Consider the following 15298-nt stretch of genomic DNA (forward strand, 5'->3'; position numbering starts at 1 on the left):
CCTTCCTGCACTCGACCGTGCACATCGGGTGCTGAAACCAAAACTGTCGAACGGGTTAAAACCACGTCATGTAATTCTTCGATGTCACAATGTGAATAATAAGGAGCTCTTCATTTGGATTGCTCGTCAGAAAGGAGTTACTGAGCATGAGAATCTTAAGTTTCATTTTGTTGAAGATTTTTGTCCTGAGGTATGCAAGAAATATTGCATTTTAAAATGGTGATGTCAGAATTATATCAGAGGAATCTTTGTTCAGCTTTGTTATATCCCTTTCACCTAAGGGTTGCTCTGCCTGATAAATCATTCAAATGCTTTAAATCCGTGAATGAAGCAAAACAATTTCTCGAAGATCTGAGCTTGAACGTAGATGTCTAATGTTTTGAAGATCAACATTTGAGCTTGGATGTCTCTGAAATTTACCATTCCTTTTTGTATGTGTGTATCTGGTTTATTAGTTAACAACCAGCTTCTAGATTTGGACACTTAAGAAATTTGCCCTTGGGTTGATTACATTCGTACTGTGTTTTGACATTCGGATACTTATTATGTTTCCATGTTAAAGTTACTTTATTTTTCCTTCATTGTTTTACTTTTTTATTTTTAATTGTTTGCTTTTGAAAATCATTAAGACTCTGATTTGCTGATTATTTCCTTTTTCTTGAAATATTATTAAGATTGTATTTTGTGTCATTTTTTAAGACCTTTTCTGGTCTGCAATTGGCTGTTTTTCTCTAACATCTGCTTGACATTCCTCTCGTAATGTTTTGACAATGGGTGGTTTGTTTTTTATTTTTTATTTATTTCCTAAAAATGACAAAAATTTCACTGAATGTGCATCAGACAGACCTATATCTTTTTGAATGTTGAATCTAAAATCCTTTCTCAAATATTAGCAATTAGATTGGTGAAGATATTGCCACAAATTGTCGCCGAGCATCAGACAGGATTTATTAAAAATCATTATACACATTTTAATGTTTGGAGGTTAATGAACATTGTATACACTACTTTATCTAAGACTCCAGAATGTGTTATCTCCCTCGATGCCGAGAAGGCGTTTGATAAATTTGAATGGGAATATTTTAAAATTCTTGAGAGATTTAATTTTAGTCCAAAATTTATATCTTGGATCCAATTGATATAACATATACCTTTGGCTTCTGTTTCACTAATGATCAGAGACCCCCTTTCTTTAGGCTTTTCCAAGGTACTAGACAAGGCTGTCCTTTGAAATCCTTACTATCTGATATTAGCCTGGAGACCTTGGCAATTGCTATTCGTGATTCATCCAATGTATTTGGTGTTACTCATGGGAATGGGATGCGTAAAGTATCACTGTATGCAGATAACCTTTCGCTATATATTTCTAATCCAGAGACATCCATTCCTGCAGTAATAACACAACTTGCTCAGTTTAGTAGTAGTTCTGCTTTTAAACTGAATCTTAATAAAAGTATGCTGTCTCCATTAAAAATGCAAATCTCAATTTATAGACAAGTCACCATTTAGATTGCTTGCTGATTATTTTATTTATTTGGGTGTTAAAATTACTAAGAAGCACAATGATCTATTTAAAGTTGATGTTTACTCTTAATTGATCATGCTAAACAATTGTTTACTAAATGGTCCACATTTTCCTTATCCTTGATTGGTTCCATTCATGCTATTAAGATGATTATTTTACCTAAATATCAGTACCTATTTCAGGTGGTATCAATTTTTATCTCTAACTTTTTTATATATTATTGATTCTAAAATTTCTGCATATATATGGCAGAATAGAGATCCCAGGTTATATTAGAAATATTTAAAGAAATCAAAAAAGGTATGTGGCTTGGTTTTGCCGTTTCCTAGATTTTATTATTGGGCAATTAATATTCGATATTTAATGTTTTGGACACAAGAGTTGGATGAACATTGAGCGGGAGTCTCGACAGGAGTTTTCATTGGCTTCTATTTTAGGGGCTGTGCTTCCCTTTGCACTTACCAAATTTAATAAGCAAATGGTAATTCCAATAATTAAGCATACAATAGGAATATGGTTTCAATGTTGGTAATTTTTTGGACCAAATAAATATATACTGTCAAGTTCTATGACATCCATTTTTTTCTTTCAACCATTTAGAATTGATCAAGCTTTTCTTTGTTTTCATGATTTATTTATGGATGATCTTTTGTGGCTTTTGAACAGTTTTCTAATAAATATAATCTGCCTGGATCACACTTTTTCAGATATTTGCAGATTAGAAACCTTTGAACCTTCCGTTGCGATATCACATCAAATTGAAGTTATGGAAAAAAATAAGTTTAAATCCATATCAGAAGAGTTTAATATCATTTATTTGATTTAATTGTGAAAATACGCTTAGGTACTTCTGATAAAATTAAGAATGAGTGGGAAAGAGAACTTGGGATACCTTTACCTATACAAAAATGGGAGAAAATTCTTGAACTAGAAAATACCTCTTCAGTGTGTGTCAGACATGCCTTCATGCAATTTAAGGTGGTTCATCGGGCTCATATGTCCAAGGATAAGTTTGCTCATTTTTACTGACATATAAATCCTGTCTGTGATAGATGTAATTCCGGGGTAGCTTCCTTGACACATATGTTCTGGTCTTGTCCTCTTCTTAAAAAAAATTGGAAGGATATTTTGAGATATTATCTCAGTAGTTCTGCGTATTGATTTACAGCCACATCCTATTACCACAATTTTTGGAGGACCGGTCCGGTGGTAGACTCCAGTCATTTATCCTCGTCTGCTTGTCATCTAATTGTGTTTGTTACATTAATGGCCATCAGATCTACTTTACTTAAATGGAAAGATTCCAATCTCCCTACTACATTTGAATGGTTTTCCCAAACCAGAGTATGTCTAAACTTGGAAAAAATTAGGAGCGGTACTGTGGATCCTTCGGTTGAATCTGAAGAGACTTTGAGGCCATTTATTCAATAATTTCATATGATGCAAGTTGACCCTTTCTGAATCTTGTGTAATAAGTTTTTGTACTTGTATAGACGAGCGGAGTTAACGCCAAATAATTTCAGCCGTTGTAATATGACAGCCCAATTTTGTCTTTTTTTTAGTTTAGTGTTCTTTCTAGTTTACGTTTTTTTTCCTTATATAATATCTCTTTCATGGTTAGTTGCTATGAGATTGGGAGGCTAAACTATATTTGTCATTTGGAATCTGTGCTTTTACATGATAACCATTATTAATGTAATTCCGATCTCTTTGTATTATTAGATTATTGCTATGCTTATTAAATTTGAAACTTAATAAAACGATTGAAAAAGAAAAGGAAACTGGCTGCTACCAAGTGGACCAATCACAGTTTTTGTCTGCGTAGTTGCATTTTTAGGAATGTGCGCATTAGGCTACGGGATACGATAAAGCCGAGGGTGCAGCGTCGGGTACGCGGCTACCTCGACGGAGAAGAATAATTCAGGCTTCAATGTGTGGGAAGGGATTCACTCGGTCATCTCAACTACAGAGACACCAGTTCACATAGGGTAGAGACTGATCACCTGTGCAGACTTTAGAAGGAGAGTTCCACAGCCAAATCAACCAAAAGTGCATCATTGAGTTCACACTGTGGAGAGGTTGTTCATCTGCTGTGAATAAGGGAAGCTATTCACTCATTCATCTAACCTTACTCAACTTTCGCTTCAGCTGGCAATTTAATATAAGGGGTGATAGCCCTCCCCACCCCCAGCCCGGCCAAACTTAAGAAATCTCATTTGGGTGAATGCTGTGTGATGTGTCCCATGTTACAGATCAGTATCCTGAAGTTACAAACGATACACAATATGCAATTAAACGATTCAGCTCTATAATAGTTACTTTGACTATAGGGTTAGTAAAGAAAATGAAAAATAAAGAAAGTGCCCACTCTCTCCGTTCACGTCTTCTCATCTCTCCCCAGCAAAAAACCGTGAAAATCTCTCTTCCAGACTCACAAGAAAGAATATTTCTGTCATTGCATAGCCCCACACTCGAGAACCCTATTTCCTCTAGTCGTACCCTTAACATTGCTTCTACAGGGAAACCATTACCTCAGCAGCGAAACATTGCAGAGAGGCCGTTACTTTAGTAGTGAAACCTTCCAGCACGTTACACTTCCCACATACTGCCGGTTCACAATGGGGAGAAAGTTTCAATGAGCTGCATGCTGGATATTTGTCCATCACCATTGCTGAATGCAATTTTGAGAGTGACTTGGTGCTGAACTCTGCAAGTATTGCTGCTGCTCACCACACCCAGTTCTGCACCCGGGTCGCTGGGCATGGGAGGAGTTTATTCTGCTGCATAGTCACCTTTAATGGGACAAGACCTGTGACAAATAAATCAACTCTATATTAAACACTGTCTCCGGTACTTAGTGAATTTATAACACACCTAGTGTACAGCAGAGAGTCAACTCAGGCCGGCTTGAACTTGTCAGTTCCACAGCAGGTCTTTCAAATCCTCCCCTGTTGTTCACCTCTCACTGTCCCTGTGAATGAGGTCCAAACAGTCACCAGTCTGTGGGTGAAGAGGTTTCCCTTGAATTCCCTGCAGACCGAAGAAGTCGAGCTGACTACAGTTCTGTTTGAGATGTTCTTCGCCCCTCAAATTTCTAGTATTCTAAAGCTAAGGTGACAAAACCGTGGCTTATACGAGAAAGCAAAGAAAACATAAAAACCAAAGAGAGGCCATAGACAAAAAATCACTAGTATGTTGGAGGATTGGGAAGATTTTAAAAGCCAACAGAATGCAACTAAATTAATTATGAAGGAAAAGATGGAACACTTAAGTGAGCTAGCCGGTAATATTAAAGAGGATACCAAATGTTTCTTCAGGTAATTCTAGTGTAAAAGAAAGGCGGAAATGGATATCGAACCGCTGAAAAATGATGATGGAGAGGTATTAATGGACTCGGGGTGCACGGTGATGGCAGATGAACTGGATAAGTATTGTACATCACTCTAATCTCTCGAAGACACCGACAGGAATACAGAAGTTCCAGATGTTAGTGGTCAGAATGTGTGAAGTTACGCTACTCGGGAGAAGGTTCTTGGAAACAGAGATGGTCTGAAGGTAAACAGGTCACCTATACAGTATAGTATACACCCCAGAGATCGGAAAGAGGTGGCTGAAGAGATGTGGAGGCATTAGCAATGATTTTTCGAGGGTCGTTAAGGAAATAAAATCCTAAGAATTTATTTTTTGCCTTCACTACTCCCCCTCTTGTAGTTTCACCTATCACCTACCACTTCTTCTACCCTTTTCACCCCCACACTTTTTCCTCTGTCGTCTCATCTTTTTTGTTCCCAGTCCTGATGAAGGGTCTCGGCCCGAAACGTCGACTGTTTGCTATTTCCCATATGTGCTGCCTGGCCTCTCAGGTTCCTCCAGCATTTTGTGTATGTGTTGCTTGGATTCCCAGCATCCACAGAACGTTGCAGTTGATACTGATAACAGACAGATAGTTTAGAGCAAAGCTGCAGTCTGTAAAAGGTCTTCGATAGGTTTGGAGAACGGACAACGAATTCGTGGATGAAATGTACGGAAATGTACAGTGTATGCAAATGTACGGGCATGTACAATTGTGGAAGGAATAAATAAATAAATGGGAGAAAATTCAAAAATCAGAAGTGCATAAGTACTTGGGAATCCTTGAGCAGGAGTCCTTAAAGGTTTGCTTGCAGATTGAATCGATGAAGGATGACAACTGTAATGTTAGCATATAAGAACAAGGATGTGACACTGTGGCTTTAAAACGCATTGGACAGATTGCACTTCGTGTATTGTGAACAGTTTACAACCTGCGAAAACAGATGTGCTCGTATTGGAGCGGGTCCGGAGAACGTTCACGGGAATGATTCCAGTAACGAATGAGGAGCGATAGATAGCTTTGACCCTGTACTCGCTGGTCTAGAAGACAGAGAGGGGATCTCATTAAAACCTATTAAATATTGAAAGGCCTCGACAGCGTGGCACTGAAGAAGATGCACCCTGTACTGTGTGAGTCTGGGACCACAGGTCACAACCTCAATGCATCGGACATCCACTGACAGCAGAGATGAGGAGGATTTTCTTTAATCCAGGAGTGGTAAATCTTTAGAATTTATTGCCACGGACGGAGTAGAGGCCAAGTCATTGAGTGTATTTTAAATGGATTTTGAAAGATTATGGGGAGAAGGCAGGAGAATGGGGTTGAGAAATAATCAATTGGACACGAAGGAATGGCGGAGCAGACTCGATTGGCTGAGCAGGCCCTGTCTGATATCTCATGGCTCATGGTCTGAAGAAGAGGCCAGTGAGGTTGCATTAGGGATCGGATATTGTTAGGGTATCCACGCCTGGATTATTGTATTCAGTATTAGGAAAGAGGACGCTAAGCTAGAATGAGTGCAGAAAAGATTTACGAGAATGCTGCTGATACTTGAGGCACTGAGTTCTGGAGAGAGGCCGGACAGGTTGGGATTTCGCACCTTGAAGTGCAGGAGATTGAGGTGACCTTATGCAGGTGTTCCAAACTATGAGTGTAGAAATGGGGAATCTCTGTTTTGCTTTATCCCCTCTATCGAAGCTACCGGACCTCCTGACTTCCTCCAACATTTTGTGTCTGTGACTCTGCATCTCCAACATCTGCAGAATCTCATCGGGACAGAGTGCAGAAAGCAGAGACGACATCTGGTCTCTCTAATGTCGAGGAGGGCACACCCGCAAAACTGGAAACAGTAGCTGACCCAAACAAGCACGATGTTGAAAAGTTGCCTCAAATGGAAGGACTGTTTGGGACCCTGACCAGTGGTGAGGAGAGTGGTTAGGGGCATCTCTGGCACTTCATCTACTTGCAGTTGGCGTCCAGCCCCTACAACCCTTCTTATCGTGGTGATTTACCACAATAACAGGACCCCCTGATTTGTGGTGTTACGAACCCCGTAACTGGGTCGCTTACCAGCAAAGATAGAGAGCTCCGTTGAAGTCTGATGGTACTATTTTTAACAGTATTTATTAGAAAAAAAAACACAAAAATAACATCAATACAAACATACAGATAATATACGTCGTCAATACTGAATCTAAAAGTGCGGGTATAATAATAATCAATAAGAAATAAGCTCTATCGTTGTCTCGGGGATAATGTATTGTCCGATGGAAATATAAAAGTCACTCAGTTCATTCAGGCTGCAGCCTTTGGTTGGAGTCAAGAGAGAGATTTTTAGAAACTTGCCAGCTTTTCCTTTTCATAAATTCGATCCTTCGAGAGTTCCCTTGGTGTAGCCAGTCGTTTAGCTAAGCCGTTCTTCCGTGGTGAGGCCGCCAATCCCAGGCAAGGGAAAGGACGCACGCGAACCCCCCACCGGCTGTCGCTATTAAACGCCGTCACGGGATTTCTAGCGTTTCTCCTGGTGCGTCTGAAGGGGTTGTTCCCCAGACCCTCTTTTATCCTTACTCACGGGGATTCAGATGTCAATCAGGTTGGGATGATGCAATCCCTCAACCAGCCCACTCTGGTCATTCCCTGAGGGCTTCAATGAATAGTTCAGTACTCAATACACAATTCCGTCTCCCAGAGACAATGGCCGTTATCCGTGGCTTTGTCTTGTGGAGGCCAGGACACATTCCAAACCGTGTGTATTCTGGACATCTCTCTCTCATTTCCTGGGTCCCAGACCCGAATTAATAGCGATCTTGCGATTCTCAAAAATGAGGGGGCTACTTTGTACCCTTCGGCCCCTCAGAGTTGTGGCACATTCGTAACAGTGGACTCCATTGTCACCAGGTGGCGCTCTGTCGTAATAACGCTGAGAGACAGAAATGTGAAGCTTCAGCCTGCTGAAATGTTTCTTCAAGATTCAGGGTTGTTTAATTCTATTTCCAGCAGACACATGTAAATGAGGTCGAAATAATTATTCCTCCCGTTCAAATGCAACACAGAAACACAACAGTAACAACATATATCCACGGCTTATATACTGTGCACGGATTGATTGTATGTTCATAAAGTGACGCTCGGCATAGGATGCCTGCATATAAGATGACAGATAGGAAATGATAAAGCAGAGGTGTTTGGTGTTGCGGAAGTGTGGGTTAGTGGGTAGTGATATTTATCAGCTTTACTGCTTGGGAAAAGTAGCTGTCCCGGAGGCTGGTAGTCCTGGTGAGGTCGCTGCGTATCTACCCCCGATGGGAGTGAGACAAATAGTCCATGAGTGGGATGGGTGAAGGTAGATTGTGAAAATTGGATTGGTGCTTGATCTCAAGAGAGGGAATTTGGAAAATACCAATGAGATGCCTTTCAGAACAGCTTGGGATTGTGCAGCTGGCTGGTGGCGTAGTGGCATCAGTGGCGGGAGGTCCTGAGTTCGAATCCAGCCGGCACCCTTGCATGCTCTCCATCCGTGCTGGTTTAAGAGCTGGTGATCTCTTAAAAAATATCTCACCCGGCAGAAGGCAAATACAACAATGGGAAGCCATTGCTGTAACTAGCCTCGCACACGATTTCCCAATACGTCAGAGGAAATCGCCCGCTAAATTGAAAATTCCGGATGTGACCTACCTTCCCTTTGCAATTGTGCCCACTGGGGAAAAGTTAATTTTGGAATGAACCAAATTTGATTGGGGAGCTTTTGGTAAAGGGAGCAGGTGAATACAATGATAATAACATGACTGAATTCACCCTTCACTTTGAGAGGGGAAAGGTAAAACAAGATGCATCATTATTAGTGGAGTGAGGGGAACTACAGAGGCACTGGAGAAGAGCTTACCAAAGTTGATTGGAAGGGTACACTGGCAGCGATGATGGCAGAATAGCAATGGCTGGAGTTGATCCACTTGACACCCTCAGGGTTGAAGAGAAACACATCATATTCCAACTGCATAGCTCCAACCTGAAGGCATGAATATCGATTTCTCCTTCCAGTAAAAAAAAATCACAGCCCATTGCCTTTCCTTCTACTTACTCCCGAGTAACATAACTTTACACATTCTGACCACTGACATCTGGGACTTCCATACTCCTGCCAGTGTCTTCCAAAGAGTACGATACTTATTCAGTTCATCAGCCATCACCTTTCACCCCCACCCCATTATTCCCTCTCCAGCATCATTCTCCAGTGGTTTGATATCCATTTCTGTCTCTCTTTTACATTATATGTACCTGAAATTAAAAATGGTATCCTCTTTAATATTACTGGCTAGCTCACCTAAGTATTCCATCTTTTCCTTCTTAATGATTTTAGTTGCATTCTGTTCATTTTTAAAACTTCCCAATTCTCTAACTGCCTGGTGATTTTTGTTCTGTGCCCTCTTTCGTCTTTATGTTGTCTTTGGTTTCTCTTAGCAGCTACGGTTTTGTCACCTTACCTTTAGAATACTACTTTCTCTTTGTGATGTGAATATCCCGTCACTTCCAGAAATTCCAGCCATTGCTGCTCTGTTTTCATCCCTGCCCGTGTTCTTTCCAAATCAATTTTGACCAAATTTTCTCTCAGGCCTCTCTAATTATCTTTTTATTCATATCTGACATTAGTTTCTCCTTCTCTAATGTCGGGGTGAATTTGATCATATTAAGATCACTTGTCCCAAAGGGTTCCTTGAACTCAAGTGACCTAATTATTTCTGGTTCTTTACATTACTCAATCCAGAATAGCTGATCCCCAAGTGGGCTCAATCACGAGCTGCTCTAAAAAGCATCTTGTAGGCAATCCAGGAATTCCTCCTCTTGAGACCAACACCATCCTGATTTTCCTAATCACCTGCATGACAATCCCCCATGAACATTGTAACATTGCCCTTTTGGCACTCATTTTCTATCTCTCGTTGTAAATTGTGGACCACATGCTGTTTTGGTGTCACTATACAATTCCATTCAAGGATTTTTTTGTACATTTGCTGTTCCTTATTTCTACCCACAGATTTTACACTGCCCAACCCTATGGCCTCCTCTTATCTAATGATTTTATTTAATATTTTACCAACAGAGCCACACAACCCCACTATTGGCTTGTTATTTCACTAAACATATAAATATCTGGGAAACAGGATAACCTGCAGATGCAAGAAATCAAGAGAAATTCACACAAAGTGCTGGAGAAGTTCAGCAGGTCAGGCAGCATTAATGGATGGGAATCAACATTTCCGGCCATGACCCTTCTTTGGGACTCGTGATAACCACGTATCTGGAAAATCAACAAGCAAAAACAACAGAAAGTAGTGCAATATTGGGAAAACCTTTGACAAAATTTATTTCAAGGCTTTAAAAAACTGTGGAACAGAGCTCTATGCTCAACAAATACAACAAAGGCAATAAACACTTCCATCAATACCGACATTGACTTTTTTTAATGAAAATATCTTAGTCCCATTTCACTCAGTAAAATTTACAAAGATAAGTAAGAACAGAAATGACAAGTTTAGAAAAGACTACTTACACTCAAACCCACCTAGATTAACACTTCCTTGGACAGAAGGAGGAAGAGGAATAACGCACATGAGAAAAAATAATCACATTAGACCATAAGACAAAGGAGCAGAGTCGGCCATTCAGCCCATCGAGTCTGCTACACAATTTCATCATGAGTGGATCCAATCTGCCCTTCAGTCCCATTCCCCCACCTTCTCACTATCACCTTGGATGCCCTGACTACTCAGATACCTATCAATCTCTGCATTAAACACACCCAATGACTTGGCCTCCACTGCTGCCCGTGGCAACAAATTCCACAGATCCATCACCCTCTGACAAAAAAAAAATTCTCTGATTCTCTGTTCTGAATGGGTGTCCTGCAAACCACAAGTCATGCCCTATTGTACTAGACTCCGCCTGTCACTCTCGAAATTGCATTCAGCAATGGGGATGCATTCATCCTGCAGCTTATTGAAACTTTCTCCCCAATGTGAACCCGGTCGTGTGTTACAAGGTTAGATTATTGAATGAATCCCTTCCCATATTCACAACAGGTGAATGGCCCCTCCCCAGTGGAACATAATGATGCAGCTTTGGTGGAGACGGTTGAGAGAATCTCTCCCCAAAGTCTGAGCCGACGTGGTGTGAACTCGCTGGTGTTCTAATAGATGAGATGATCATGTGAATGCCTTCCCACATTCACAGGTCGACGGCCTTTCCCCAGTGGATCTCACTGGTGTGCCAGCAGATCAGATGACTGAGTGAATCCCTTCTCACTATCTGAGAGGGTGAAATCCCTCTCTGCAGTGTGAACTGACTGGTGTGTCACTAGGTGAGATGATGTGGTGAATCCCTTCCCACAGTCTGAGCAGGTGAATGGCCTCTTCCCAGTGTGAACTCGCTGGTGTGTCTGTAGGTTGGATGACTGAGTGAATGACTTTCCACAGACTGAGCAGGTGAATAGCTTCTCCCCAGTGTGAACTGACTGGTGTCTCCATAGGTGAGATGCCTGAGTGAATCCCTTCCCACAGTCTGAGCAGGTGAACAGCCTCTCTCCAGTGTGAACTCGCTGGTGACTCTGTAGGTTGAATGATCGAGTGAATCCTTTCCCACAGTCTGGGCAGGTGAACAGCTTCTCCCCAGTGTGAACTTGCTGGTGTCTCTGTAGGTTAGATGACTGAGTGAATCTCTTCCCACAGACTGAACAGATGAAATCCCTCACTGCAGTGTGAACTGACTGGTGAGTCACCAGGTGAGATGATGTGGTGAATCTCTTCCCACAGTCTGAGCAGGTGAATGGCCGCTCCCCAGTGTGAACTAACTGGTGTGCTTGTAGGCTACCTAACTGTGTGAATCCCTTTCCACAGTCTGAGCAAATGAACGGCTTCTCCCCAGTGTGAACTCGCTGGTGTGTCTGTAGGTTGGATGACTGAGTAAATGTCTTCCCACAGAATGAGCAGGTGAATGGCTTCTCCCCAGTGTGAACTGACTGGTGTCTCTGTAGGTGAGATGCCTGACTGAATCCCTTCCCACAGTCTGAGCAAGTGAACAGCTTCTCCCCAGTGTGAACTTGCTGGTGTCTCTGTAGGTTAGATGACCGAGTGAATGTCTTCCCACAGACTGAGCAGGTGAAATCTCTCACTGCAGTGTGAACTGACTGGTGAATCAGTAGGTGAGATGATGTGGTGAATCCCTTCCCACAGTATGAGCAGGTGAATGGCCTCTCCCCAGTGTGAACTCTCTGATGTACCTTCAGTTCAGATGACTGAGTGAATCCCTTCCCACAGTCCGAACAGGTAAACGGCCGCTCCCCGGGGAGACCTCGCTTGTGAGCCATTAGGACAGATGACCGAGTGAATCCTTACACCACAAATTCAGCAGAGGACCAGCCTCTGCCCAGTGTGAACTGACCGGAGTGTCCACACACAGCACAGGTGAATGGCCTTGCCAGTGTAAACTTGCTGATATACATTCAGTTGAAATGACCGACTGAATCCATTCCCACTGTCTGAGCAGGTGAATGGTTTCCCCCCTGATTAGAATGATGGACATGCCAGTCGTTCAGATGATCGAGTGAATCCCTCCCCACAGTCTGAGCAGAAAGGATGATCGAGTGAATCCCTCCCCACTGTCTGAGCAGGAAGGATGATCGAGTGAATCCCTTGATACATTTCTTAAATATCTGGACTGAGACAGCAAAACTGTATTCCAGATTTCAGTAGACAAATTTCTTGTCATTTGTAACCTGTAAAAAGATTTTAAAAATCCATCAGTGGGTGTAGAACAGGCATGGGCAAACTGCGGACCATTAAGCTTTTTAATCCGGCCTGCAGAACTTGATGAAATTATATTAATAACCTTGTTAACGTTTTTTTCCCCACAATTCTGGCGTTTTCCCAATAGATGACGCACTCTATATACATTTGTGGTGACCCATTTCCTGGCACATCCGAACCGGCTCACAATTAGCCAGCGTTCCGGCTAAGGGAGATAGCCTGCGGAGATTTGCGAGCACAGAGCTTTGGAGCCTCTGCGCCACGGGGAGCAGGTTGAGGGAGGCTTAAAAGTGAGGCTGGGGATTTCGAATGAAGTTTTTTTTCTTCGACTGCAGTTACCGACTCCGTGTCGTAATTTTAGCGCTGCATGTAGCACACCGCTACACATTGACCTTTGTTGAGGTGCAGCGTATTACTCCACATTTGCGCTTTACTCTTTGTTCGGCTCGACCTATTTGTGTGAACAGGCGTTCAGCGTCATGAACATCAACAAAGCCAGCCACAGATCCAAGTTAACTGACCAACACCTCAGATCCATCCTGAGAATCGCCACAACAAAACTAAATCCAGACTTTGATGCGCTGGCTGAAAAGGGAGACCAACAACACTGTTCCCACTGAAATTAAAAATAAGTTTCTTCATTGTGTTATGTAAAAAATGCATTTGAAAATATTTTTTTCAATAATCCTTACATGTTACATGTCATTTCTGTTAAGTGATGGACATGAGTAGTGCGCAGGTGCAGGTACGTTCTCAAAATAAAAAATGCGCTCCAGATCAAATAACGCGCTCCGCATACTGGCGCGCTGTCACTGTTCTGTCTTTGTGCTGGTCGTTGTTGAGTTTTGGCACAGGGGACAGTTGAATAAGAAGGAGCAGGACAAGTAGACCTGCATCTCCTACCGTTTTTGAAATAAAGACAGTCAGGAGGAGAGTGATGATGATAATATCTTGAAGGATAACAGAATTTTCAGTGCTTTAAAATAATAATTTACTATTAAAAAAGGCTGTATTTTATTCATTTAATTTTCAGTGTTTTAAAAGTCATTTCAATAAATAGCTAAATACCATGGGACTTCAAAGACAGATATTTTGTTGTAATGCATTTGTTCATTTTCAATTGAAATTAAAGCACATGTTTTCTACATATTCCATGATATTTTATTTTCTCTTATGAGGTGTATTACCAAAACACTCCATCCATCTGCTCCTGGTCCGGCCCCCCTGTCAAATTTTAGAACCCTTTGTGGCCCACAAGTCAAAAAGTTTGCCCACCCCTGGTGTAGAACAACATTTCTGATGAGATCACTTGAGTTGTGAAGGTGTGATCTGACATCACACTGTTACAGTGAGGTTCAACCCAAGTTGGATGGAGAATTCATCTTCTAACTGGGCACAGTGCTGGTATCTGGAATGAGCATTGAACGCTCTGATTTTCTTCCTGTCTCTATAAGAATGGGGCATTTTTGCCATCTCCAATCTGTGACCTGGCTCAGTTTGACTCTCTCCATTGGTATTATTCCCTGTTCCCACTGAGCTGCATGGGTGCCTGGCCCCACAGTAACTGAAACACTCTCACACAAATAGCCGGCAGTGCATTCCACACACCCACCACTCTCTGTGTAAAAAACTTACCTCTGACATCCCCTCGGTATCTATTTCCAAGCACCTTAAAACTATGTCCTCTCGTGTTAGCCATTTCAGACCTGGGGGAAAAAAAATACTCTGGCTATCCACACGATCAATGCCCCTCATCATCTTATACACCTGAAAATGGCTCGAAACATAAACAAGGAAAGAGTACACTGGTTTGAGGATTTCTTAGAAGTACACAACAGTATGAGGGTATAGATAGGATAAATGCAAGCAGCTTTTTCCACTGAGGTTGTGTGGGATGACAACCAGAGGTCATGGGTAAGTGGGGAAGGTGAAAATTTAATGGGAACATGTGGAAAAGCTCTTCACTGGTCATGACAGTGTGGAATGAGATGAATATAAGTAGTGAAAATCAGCTCAGTTTCACCAGTTAAAGGAAGTTTGGATGGGACCCTGGGTGGTAGGAGTATGGAGGGTGATGGTCCCGGTGCAGGTATTTGCATTAGACCGCTTAAATGTTTTTTGGCATTGTCTAGATGGGCCAAATATCCTGTTTCTGGACTGAACTTCTCCATGTTTCTGTGACAGAGATGCTGGCCAAACTTGTTTGGAAGGGAAAAGGAAGGAGTGACAACGGAGCAGCAATGGCTGGAGATTCTGGAGCAATTCGGGAGCTGAGTGATTGATACATCCCAAAGAAGTGGAAGCATTGGAAAGGCAGGAGGACATATCCATGACTGAAATGAGAAGCCAAAGCCAACATAAAAGCCAAAGAGTGGGCAAACAAAAGAGCAAAGACTATTGGGAAGCTTTTAGAAACCAACAGCAGACAACTTTAAAAAAAAAGCCAGATGAGCTCAGGGTGTGGAGTCCTGATATTGTCATCATTAATGGGTCCGGGTAGCACCCAACAGTCTGAGGCATTTGGAGGAACAAAATATCCGGGGCCTCAATATCTCTTGAAAAGCAAGGTTCCCTGCACCTGTAACTTTTCAACTTTTATTTTGGCAGGCACATACAAACCCT

The sequence above is a fragment of the Hypanus sabinus genome, unplaced genomic scaffold (assembly GCF_030144855.1).
Source record: "Hypanus sabinus isolate sHypSab1 unplaced genomic scaffold, sHypSab1.hap1 scaffold_107, whole genome shotgun sequence".
Lineage (NCBI taxonomy): Eukaryota > Metazoa > Chordata > Chondrichthyes > Myliobatiformes > Dasyatidae > Hypanus > Hypanus sabinus.